A 12,021-nucleotide genomic window follows, 5' to 3' on the forward strand; every position below is an offset into this window, starting at 1 on the left:
TTGTGAACTTAGACTATTTATTTGGGATTGTTCTTCCTTCTTTAAATATGTCTGGATTGGTATATACTTTCCTCTTAGAACTCCCTTTGCTGCATCCCACAGAAGTTAGGGTGTTGTACTATTGTTTTCATTTTTCTCCATATATTGCTTCATCTCTGTTTTAATTTGTTCATTGATCCATCGATTAGGAGCATGTTGTTAAGCCCACATGTGGTTGTGAGCATTTTTGTTTTCTTTGTACAATTTATTTCTAGTTTTATACCTTTGTGATCTGAGAAGTTGGTTGGTAGAATTTCAATCTTTTTGAATTTACTGAGGCTCTTTTTGTGGCCTAGCATGTGGTATATTCTGGAAAATGTTCCATGTGCACTTGAGAAGACTGTGCATTCTGCTGCTTTTGGGTGGAATGTTCTATAGATGTCTGGTAGGTCCATCTATTCTAATGTGTTTTTCAGTGCCTCCATGTCCTTGCTTATTTTCTATTTCATTGATTTGTCCTTTGGAGTGAGTGGTGTGCTGAATTCTCCTAAAATGAATGCATTGCATTCTATTTCCTTCTTTAATTCTGTTAGTATTTGTTTCGCACATGTAGGTGCTCCTGTGTTGAGTGTATATATATTTATAATGGTTACATCCTCTTGTTGGACTGACCCCTTTATTATTGTGCAATGTCATTCTTTTTCTCATTACTTTCTTTGTTCTGAAGTCTATTTTGTCTGATACAAGTACTACAACACCTTCTTTTTTCTTGCAATTGTTTGCATGAAATAACTTTTTCCATCCCTTCACTTTTAGTCTGTGTGTGTCTTTGGGTTTGAAGTGATTTTCTTGTAGGCAGCATATAGATGGGTCTTGCTTTTTTATCCAGTCTATTACTCCATGTCTTTTGATTGGTGAATTCAGTCCATTTACAGTTAGGGTGATTATTGATAGATATATACTTATTGCCATTGCATGCTTTGTACTCACGGTTACCAAAAGTTCAATGGAAGCTTCTTTACTATCTAACCATCTAACAACTCACTTATTATGCTATTATAAACACAGTCTGATGATTCTTTATTTCTCTACCTTATTTTTCTTCCTCCTCCACTCTTTATATGTTAGGTGTTTTATTCTGTACTCTGTGTTTTCCTTGACTGACTTTGTGGATAGCTGATTTATTTTCCATTTATTTAGTATTTGGTGATCTACATTGTTTGATGCGGTTTTATTTTCTCTGGTGACAGCTATTTAGCCTTATGCATACTTCCATGTAGAGCATTCCCTTTAAAATACACTGTAGAGATATATCGTGGGAGGAAAATTCCCTCAACTTTTGCTTATCTGGAAATTGTTTAATCCCTCCTTCAAATTTAAATGATAATCGTGCTGCATACAATATTCTTGGTTTGAGGCCCTTCTGTTTCATTGCATTGAATATATCATGCTTTTCTCTTCTGGCCTGTAATGTTTCTTCTGAGAAGTCTGATGATAGCCTGATGGGTTTTCCTTTGTAGGTGATCTTTCTCTTCCTGGCTGCTTTTAATACCCTGTCCTGGTCTTTGATCTTTGCCATTTTAATTATTATATGTCTTGGTGTTGTCCTCCTTGGGTCCCTTGTGTTGGAAAATATGTGGACTTCCATGGTCTGAGAGACTATTCCCTTCCCAAGATTGGGGAAGTTTTCGGCAATTATTTCTTCAAAGATACTGTCTATTCCTTTTATTTTCTCTTCTTCTTCTGGTACCTCTATAATGTGAATATTGTTCTCTTTCAATTGGTTACACATTTCTCTTAATATTCTTTCATTCCTAGAGGTCCTTTTATCTCTCTCTGCCTCAGCTTCTGTGTATTCCTTTTCAATGATTTCTATTCCATTAGCAGTCTCTTCCACCTCTCCATTCTGCTCTTAAATCCTTCAAATTATTTGTTTCATTTCTGTTACTTTCCACCTGAATTCATCCCTTAGCTCTTGAATATTTCTCTGTAGCTCCATCAGCGTGCCTATGACTTTTATTCTGAAATTTTTTTCAGGAAGATTGGTGATTTCAGTCTCACCAGGCCCTGTCTCTGGTGCTTGAGGGCTTTTGGACTGAACAAGGTTCTTTTGCCTTTTCATCACAATGAGAGTGGTCACTGGGAAGTGGTGAGTGTGTCTGCTGGGAGAACAAAGTCTCTTCCTGCTTGTCCATCCCCTTGCCTGTATCTGCTGTCTGTGCCAGTTAACCACACACAGGGAGCAGCCCTTGGGATGGCCTGGGGCACTGGCATGGGTCAAAGGCCAGCAGCTTGTGTGTCCACTGCAAGGACAAGGCCCCTTCATGCCTCCTTGTCTCTGCACCCTTCACCTCTGTCTGTGCTGGTTAACTGCATGCAGGGAGAAGTCTCTGGGTTAATCCCCTAAGCTGCTGTGGGCAGGGAGGCCCTCAGGATGACCTAGGGCTCTGGCAGGGGTTGCAGGCCATCAGCGTGTATTCTGCTGCAAGAACAAAGCCCCTTTGTGCCTCCCAGACTCTGTGCCTGTCTCCTCTGCCTGTGCTGGTCAACCATGTGCAGGGAGTAGCCTCTGGTTCTGGGCTGATTAGCCACACACAGGCAGAAGCCTCTGTGTTAAGCTGTGTGGTTGCTGTAGGCGGGGCTACTGCCTGGTGGTTCTGCAGCAATGGTGATTCAACCAGTTTGCCTGCAGTGTTGGTTGGGGAGAAGGAACAGCAGGCTGCTTATTGCCGTGAGGGGCCTCATAGCTGTGTTGCCCACCAAGGGGTTAGGGTGACTAAAATACATTAAAGTTCCCAGCCTGCGGGGCTGAGTGTGCCAGAACGATTTTGTTCACCTGTTACACCCTTGTCCCTTTAAGACTTTTAAAACACCTGCTTTCCTTTTGTCCCAGGGCAGCCAGCTGTGGGAACCTGTTTGCAGTCTTAGTCTCGGATTTTGCGTTTCCGCTCCTCTAATATCCAGAGCACCATGCAATGTGGGTCTGTGCTACCGGGGCATATTACTATGGCTAGCTATTTAGCAGTCTTGTGCTTCCACTCCTTCCCCACTCTTGATTCTTTTCCTCCTGCCAGTGAGCTGTGGTGGGGGGAGTGCTCAGGTCCTGCCGGGTCACAGCTTTCTATCTTACCCTTTTCCGTGAGATGTTGGGTTCTTGCAGATGTAGATACAGCCTGGCTGGTGTACTGTATCTTCTGGTCACTCTTTTAGGAATAGTTGTATTTGCTGTATTTTCAAAATATATATGGTTTTGGGAGTAGATTTCCACCACCCTACTCACACCACCATCTTTTCCTCTTGTTTGATATCCATTCATCTCTTAATGGACACTTGTGTTGCTTCCATATCTTGGCTATTGTAAATAATGCTGCAACGAACATAGGTGTGCACATATTTTTCAAATCAGTGTTTTTATTTTCTTCAAGTAAACCCCCAGAAGTGGAATTTCTGAGTTATATGGTTTTTCCACATTCAGCTTTTTTTTAGGAGCCTCCATACTGCTTTCTATAGTGGCTGGAATAATTTACATTCCCACCAGTAGTGTAGAAGGGTTATCTTTTCTTCATATCCTCACCAACGCTTGTTATTTCTTGTCTTTTGGATAGTGGTCAGTCTAACTGGTGTGAGGTGATTTCTCATTGTGGCTTTGATTTACATTTCTCTGATGATTATTGATGTGAGGCATCTATTCATGTGACACTTGGCCAACTGTATTTCTTCTTTGGAGAGTGTCTATGTAGGTCCTCTGCCCATTTCTTAATAGAGTTACTTGTTATTTTTGTGTTGTGTTTTATTAGTTCTTTATATATTTTGGATAATAGCCTCTTATCAAATACATCATTTGCAAATATATTCTCCCATATAGTAGGTTGCCATTATGTATTCTTGAGGGTTTCCTTTGCTGTGTGGAAGGTTTTTAATTTGATGTAGTCCTACTTGTTTATTTTTGCTTTTGTTTCCCTTGTCCAGGGAGATCTATCCAAAAAGAAATTTCTCATGCTGATATTCAGGAGATTCTTGCCTGATTTATTCTAAGAGTTTTTTGATTTCCTGTGAACTAGTTTCATTCCCTGCGCATGATTGTCCAATTGCCCAGCACCACTTATCAAAGAGATTTTCATTTCCCCATTGTATATTCATGTCTCCTTTGGCACATATTAATTTACCATATATAATGGACCATGGGTTTCTTTCTAGGCTCTCTACTCTGTTCTGTTGATCTATGTCCCAGGTTCTTGTGCCAAAGGCCATACTGTGCTGAAACCATACTGTTTTAATCACTGTAGCTTTGTAGTATAGCTTGAAATCAGGGTGCATGATACCCCCAGCTTTGTTCTTCTTTCTCAAGATTTTGTTGGCTATTCAGGGTCTTTTGTTATTCTATATGCATTTTAGGATACTTTACTCTAGTTCATTGAAAGATGACATTGGTATTTTGATAGGGATTACATTGAATTTCTAAATTGCTTTGGGCAGGATGATGATTTGACAATATTAATTCTTCCTATCCATGAGTATGGGATAGATTTTCATTTATTTGTGTTTTCTTCAATTTTTTTCATCAGTGTCTTACAATTTTCAGAGAACATATCTTCCACTTCTTTGGTTAGGTGTATTCATAGGTGTTATTGTTTTCTTTTTTTTTTCTTGGACAAATTAATTATTGGAAGAAATCAAATTTTGACCTATATGTTCTGCAACATTTCATAACAAAAAGAAATAAACAAATAAGGCAGAATGGTAATGGCTTTGGCATATATCCCTCTGGTGGTGGCCGTGGTGTTCGTGGATCATGAGGTTCCTGCATGTCCTGTCCAAAGGAGGAAGATGTTGGCAGAAAAGGTTAGACAGCTAATGGAGTGGACCAAGAAAACAGTGATAAGAATGAGTGATGCTGTCCATGTTCTAACATTTTGTACTGGAAACACCATGAAACTACTATACTGACTCACTCCCACTCACACAACTACACTCTCACAAACACACTCACACACACTGTCACACACCCTCACACAATCACACACACTCACACACTGTCACACACACACTCACACCTTCAGACACACTCACACACAGTCTCACACAATCACACACTCACACACAATCACACACTCATATACACACTCACAAACTCACTCCTGGTCACACACCTACACTCTCACAAACACACACACTCTCACATTCATACACACACTCACAAACTCACCCACTCACACACAGCACCTCAGACACCTACACACACACACTCACACACAATCGCACACACTCACACACTCTCATATACCGCATTCACTCCCTCTCACAAACACACTCATTTACTACTCTGCAGAAGCTGAGATCATGTGTAATATGCAAACATAATTCTGAGAATTTCAGATCTTTGCAAATTCCTGGCAATGCTCCATTGTATTTTTTGCTATGGTGAATGATGGTGAAAGCCTTGTGTATTTCAAATGATCCAGTTGCTGTCCAAGTTTCCTCCACTTTTCTGCTCTAAGGAAATTAACATCAGGTGACGTTTATCATTTGGAATAAAGGGGTGTCATAGCTGAGCAGATAGGCAAGTTGGTAGCCAAGGAAACTGAGGAAAGGAACGTCAACATCACAATCAGTCTATAAATTATCACCGTCCCTTCAAGCTGACTCTCATTGGTGAGCTTGTGTTTTTATTGAAGTGGAATAGAAAAATGGATCTTTAACACAAGTCTGTGGGCAGTTTTACTTCTGTGCTTTGTGGTCATCTGGTCAAATGTGGATGCATATAAAAAGAGCTGGATATGCTCAAAGGAGTCCCAACACAAGACATATATGTTATATTCATGGATAGAGTTACTCTCAGTTTGTAACAGATGTTTAATATATGCACTACCCAGGCACTGGTGCTCTTAGATAAAGCTGCCACATCTTGAATGAACATTATTAAGAAGGATAAACTGGCATGGCTGGCATGTGTCTGGTTGTAATAGTCTTAACCTGGCTGTTCTCCCCTTCAGAGTTAAAGAACATGAGTATCCACTCAAATTCTCATGGATTAAGAAGGATTTTAGAGATACAGATGATGAAGTGAGAAGTTTTTAAAATGTGAAAAAAAAGTGAAACAGAAGAACTTTTTAAAGTGATTGAGATTTAGCCAAAGGAGACATGAAACACCTTAGCAATAACAAGCCATTTCCTCTCAAAATCTGTGAACAATGATGGTATGTATCATCTCTGTTCTCCATTTTCTACTCCCAGTAAATCTCATATAGAGTAGCTACCGTAGTGAATGCCAATGACTACTATCCTCAGAGAGTACAACCGTTATCGAATTAGAACAATCTTTTAAAGCACTTTAGTTAATACTGGGTCAGCTGCTCTTATTCTAATATGCAAAATAATATCTTGATCAGGTATCCACACATATAGCTACTGAAGGTAATTGTATTACCTTTCCTGGAGGTGCATATTTGCACAGACTACTTAGTGTGTTGTCCTCTGAAGCCTAAGTATCTTTTTATTTATTTATTTTTTTGGTTTCATTAATCTACAATTACATGAAGAACATTATGTTTACTAGGCTCCCCCCTTCACCAAGTCCCCCCCAACAAACCCCATTACAGTCACTGTCCATCAGCGTAGTAAGATGCTGTAGAATCACTACTTATCTCCTCTGTGTTGCACAGACCTTCCAATGCCCCCCACATCATTTTACATGCTAATTGTAATGCCCCCTTTCTTTTTGCCTTCCCTTATCAGTCCCTTCCCACCCATCCTCCTCAGTCCCTTTCCCTTTGGTAACTGTTAGTCCATTCTTGTGTTCTGTGATTCTAGTGCTGTTTTGTTCCTTCAGTTTTTCTTTGTTCTTATATTCCACATATGAGTGAAATCATTTGGTACTTGTCTTTCTCCACCTGGTTTATTTCACTGAGCATAATAAACTCTAACTCCATCCATGTTGTTCCAAATGGTAGGATTTGGTTTCTTATGGCTGAATAATATTCCATTGTGTATATGAACCACATCTTCTTTATCCATTCATCTACTGATGGACACTTAGGTTGCTTCCATTTTCTTGACTATTGTAAATAGTGCTGCGATAAACATAGGGGTGCATCTATCTTTTTCAAACTGGGCTGCTATATTCTTAGGGTAAATTCCTAGAAGTGGAATTCCTGGGTCAAATGGTACTTCTATTTTGAGCATTTTGAAGAACCTCCATATTGCTTTCCACAATGGTTGGACTAATGTAAATTCCCACCAGCAGTGTAGGAGGGTTCCTCTTTCTCCACAACCTTGCCAACATTTGTTGTTGTTTGTCTTTTGGATGGTAGTGATCCTTACTGGTGTGAGGTGATATCTCATTGTGGTTTTAATTTGCATTTCTCTGATGACAAGCGAGGTGGAGTATCTTTTCATGTGCCTGTTGGCCATCTGAATTTCTTCTTTGGAAAACTGTCTGTTCAGCTCTTCTGCCCATTTTTTAATTGGATTATTTACTTTTTGTTTGTTGAGGTGTGTGAGCTCTTTATATATTTTGGTTGTCAATCTTTTATCGGATTTGTCATTTATGAATATATTCTCCCATACTGTAGGATGCCTTTTTGTTCTATTGGTGATGTCCTTTGCTGTACAGAAGCTTTTCAGCTTGATATAGTCCCACTTGTTCATTTTGCTTTTGTTTTCCTTGCCCAGGGAGATGTATTCATGAAGAAGTCACTAATGTTTATGTCCAAGAGATTCTTGCCTATGTTTTTTCTAAGAGTTTTATGGTTTCATGACTTACATTCAGGTCTTTGATCCATTTAGAGTTTACTTTTGTGTATGGAGTTAGACAATGATCCAGTTTCATTCTCTTACATGTAGCTGTCCAGTTTTGCCAGCACCAACTGTTGAAGAGGCTGTCATTTCCCCTTTTTATGTCCATGGCTCCTTTATCATATATTAACTGACCATACATGTTAGGGTTAATGTCTGGAGTCTCTATTCTGTTCCACTTGTCTGTGGCTCTGTTCTTGTGCCAGTACCAAATTGTCTTGATTGCTGTGGCTTTGTAGAAGAGCTTGAAGGTGGGGAACGAGATCTGCTCCCCCCGCCCCAACTTTATTCTTCCTTCTCAGGATCACTTTGGCTATTCGGGGTCTTTGGTGGTTCCATATGAATTTTTGAACTATTTGTTCCAGTTCGTTGAAGAATGCTGTTGGTAGTTTGATAGAGATTGCATTGAATCTGTATATTGTTTTGGGCAGGATGGCCATTTAGGCTATATTAGTTCTTCCTAGCCAAGAGCATGGGATGAGTCTCCATTTGTTAGTGTCCTCTTTAATTTATCTTAAGCGTGTCCTGTTGTTTTCATGTTATAGCTCTTTCACTACCTTGGTTAGGTTTATTCCTAGGTATTTTATTCTTTTTGATTCCATTGTAAATGGAACTGTTTCCCTGATTTCTCTTTCTGTTAGTTCATTGTTAGTGTATAGGAAAGCCACAGATTTCTGTGTATTAATTTTGTATCCTGCAACTTTGCTGAATTCCGATATTAGTTCTAGTAGTTTTGGAGTGCAATCTTTAGGATTTTTATTTACAATATCATATCATCTGCAAATAGTGACAGTTTAACTTCTTCTTTACCAATCTGGATTCTTTTTATTTCTTTGTTTTGTCTAATTGCTGTGGCTAGGAACTCCAGTACTATGTCAAATAACAGTGGGGAGAGGGGGAATCCCTGTGTTGTTCCCGATCTCAGAGAAAAAGCTTTCAACTTCTCACTGTTCAGTATGATGTTGGCTGTGTGTTTATCATATATGGCCTTTATTATGTTGAGTTACTTTCCTTCTATACCCATTTTATTTAGAATTTTTATCATGAATGGATGTTGAATTTTGTCAAATGCTTTTTCAGCATCTAGGGAGATGGTCATGTGGTTTTTATCCTTCTTTTTGTCCTTTTCTTCTAGGTTTTCCAGCTTCTAAGCATATAGGTTTTCATAGTAGTCTCTAATAATTCTTTGTATTTCTGTTGGGTCCGTCATAATGTTTCCTTTCTCATTTATGATTCTGTTGATGTATGTTGATTCTCTTTTTCTCTTAATAAGTCTGGCTAGAGGCTTATCTGTTTTGTTTATTTTCTCAAAGAACCAGCTCTTGGTTTCATTGACTTTTTCTATTGTTTTATTCTTCTCAATTTTGTTTATTTCTTCTCTGATCCTTATTATGACCCTCCTTCTGCTGACTTTAGACCTCATTTGTTCTTCTTTTTCCAATTTTGATAATTTTGACATTAGACTATTCATTTGTGTTTGTTCTTCCATCTTTAATATGCCTGGATTGCTATATACTTTCCTCTTAAGACTCCTTTCCCTGGGTCCCACAGAAGTTGGGGCTTTCTGTTGTTGTTGTGATTTGTTTCCATATATTGCTTGATCTCTATTTTAATTTGGTCGTTGATTCATTGATTACTTAGTTGCATGTTGTTAAGCCTCCATGTGTTTGTGAGCCTTTTTGCTTTCTTTGTACAATTTATTTCTGGTTTTATACCTTTGTGGTCTGAAAAGTTGGTTGGTAGAATTTCAATCTTTTTTAATTTAATGAGGCTGTTTTTGTGGCCTAGTATGTGGTCTATTCTGGAAAATGTTCCATGTGCACTTGAGAAGAATGTGATCCTGTTTATTTTGGAAGTTGAGTTCTATAGATGTCTATTAGGTCCATCTGTTCTACTGTGTTTTTCAATGCCTCTGTGTCCTTACTTATTTTCTGTCTGGTTGATCTATCCTTCGGAGTGAGTGGTGTGTTAGTGTATCCTAAAATGAATGCACTGCATTCTATTTCCTCATTTAATTCTGTTAGTATTTGCTTCATATATGCTGGTGCACCTGTTTTCAGTACATGTGTATTTATAATGGTTGTGTCCTCTTATTGGACTGACCGCTTTATAATTATGTAATGCCCTTCTTTGTACTTTCTTTTTTTGAAGTCTATTTTATCTGATACTAGTAGTGCAACACCTGCTTTTTTCTCCCTGTTGTTTCCATGAAATATCTTTTTCCATCCCTTGAGTTTTAGTCTGTGCATATCTTTGGGTTTGAGGTGAATCCCTTGTAAGCAGCATATAGATGGGTCTTGCTTTTTTATCCATTCTATTATTCTGTGTCTTTTGATTGGTGTATTCAATCCGTTTCCATTTACGGGGATTATTGAAAGATGTGTACTTATTGCCATTGCAGGCTTTAGATTCGTGGTTACCAAAGGTTCAAGGTTAGTTTCTTTAGTATCTTGCTGTCTAACTTAACTCACTTACTGAGCTATTATAAACACTGCCTGATGATCCTTTATTTCTCTCCCTTCTTATTACTCCTCCTCCATTCTTTATGTGTTGGGTGTTTTATTCTGTACTCTTTTGTGTTTCCTTTGACTGCTTTTGTGGGTAGTTAATTTTATTTTTTGCCTTTAGTTAGTATTTGGTTGGTCGGCTTTCTTTGCTGTGATTTTATTTTCTCTGGTGACATCTATTTTGCCTTAGGCGTGCTCCCATCTAGAGCAGTCCCTCTAAAATACCCTGTAGAGGTGGTTTGTGGGAGGCAAATTCCCTCAACTGTTACTTGTCTGGGAATTGTTTAATCCCTCCTTCATATTTAAATGATAATCATGCTGGGTACAGTATTCGTGGTTCAAGGCCCTTCTATTTCATTGCATTAAATATATCATGCCATTCTCTTCTGGCCTGTAAGGTTTCTGTTGAGAAGTCTGATGATAGCCTGATGGGTTTTCCTTTGTAGGTGACCTTTTTTTCTCTCTCTGGCTGCCTTTAATACTCTGTCCTTGACCTTGATCTTTGCCATTTTAATTATTATGTGTTTTGGTGTTATCCTCCTTGGGTCCCTTCTGTTGGGAGTTCTGTGTGCTTCCATGGTCTGAGCAACTATTTCCTCCCCCAGTTTGGGGAAGTTTTCAGCAATTATTTCTTCAAAGACACTTTCTATCCTTTTTTCTCTCTCTTCTTCTTCTGATACCCATATAAGGCGAATGTTGTTCCTTTTTTATTGATCACACAGTTCTCTTAATACTGTTTCATTTCTGGAGATCCTTTTATCTCTCTCTGCATCAGCTTCTCTGTGTTCCTGTTCTCTGGTTTTTATTCCATTAATGGCCTCTTGCATCTCATCCATTCTGCTTTTAAGTCCTTCCGGAGATTGTTTTATTTCTGTAGTCTTTTTTCCAACTTTATCCATTAGCTCTTGCATTTTTCTCTGCAGCTCCATCAGCATGGTTATGACATTTATTTTGAATTCTTTTTCAGCTAGATTGCTTAGGTTTATCTCCCCAAGCTCTTTCTCAGGTGTTGTCTCTGTTAGTCTGGTCTGGATCAAATTCTTCTGCGTTTTCATGGTGATAGAGGTAGTTGTGGGGAGTTGGCATGTGCATCAGCTAGGAGAACATCCATTCTTGCTAGTTTGTTGCCTTCTTCTCCTGTGGGAATTTTGACCCTTAGTGGCTTGTGCTGGACAGCTGCACCCAGTCGGGGTCTCTGATTTTTGCCTGGGCCTGTGTGGAGGAAGCTCTGCACAGCTGCTCTGGGCATGACCGGCCTCAGGCTGCTGCTCCTCTATGGCATGACCATGCCCGAGAGGGAACAGGCAGGAGGCTGTTTATCACTGTGAGGGGCCTCCACACTTCACTGCCACCCAGGGGTTTGTGGCACCCAGAGTTCCCCGGGATTCCCAGCTGCTGGGTTGAGTGCACCAGGATGCTTCTGTACAGCCGTGAGGCCGCTGTCCCTTTAAGACTTTCAAAAAGCACTCACTTTTCTTTTGTCCCAGGGTCGCCAGCTGCAGGGACCTGCTCACAGATTTTACTGTCCTGTTTCCCTAGTATCCAGCACACCGAGCACTGTGTGTCTGTGCTCCTGGTGCAGATGGCTAGGGCTGGGTATTTAGCAGTCCTGGGCTCCGTCTCCCTCCATGCCCTGACTCCTATCCTGCCGAGGAGCTGGGGTGAGGGGTGTGTTTGCATCCCACCGGGCCGCAGTTTGTATTTTACCACCTTCATGAGTTGCTGGGTTCTCACAGGTGTA

This window comes from Manis pentadactyla, chromosome X (genome assembly GCF_030020395.1).
Source record: "Manis pentadactyla isolate mManPen7 chromosome X, mManPen7.hap1, whole genome shotgun sequence".
Lineage (NCBI taxonomy): Eukaryota > Metazoa > Chordata > Mammalia > Pholidota > Manidae > Manis > Manis pentadactyla.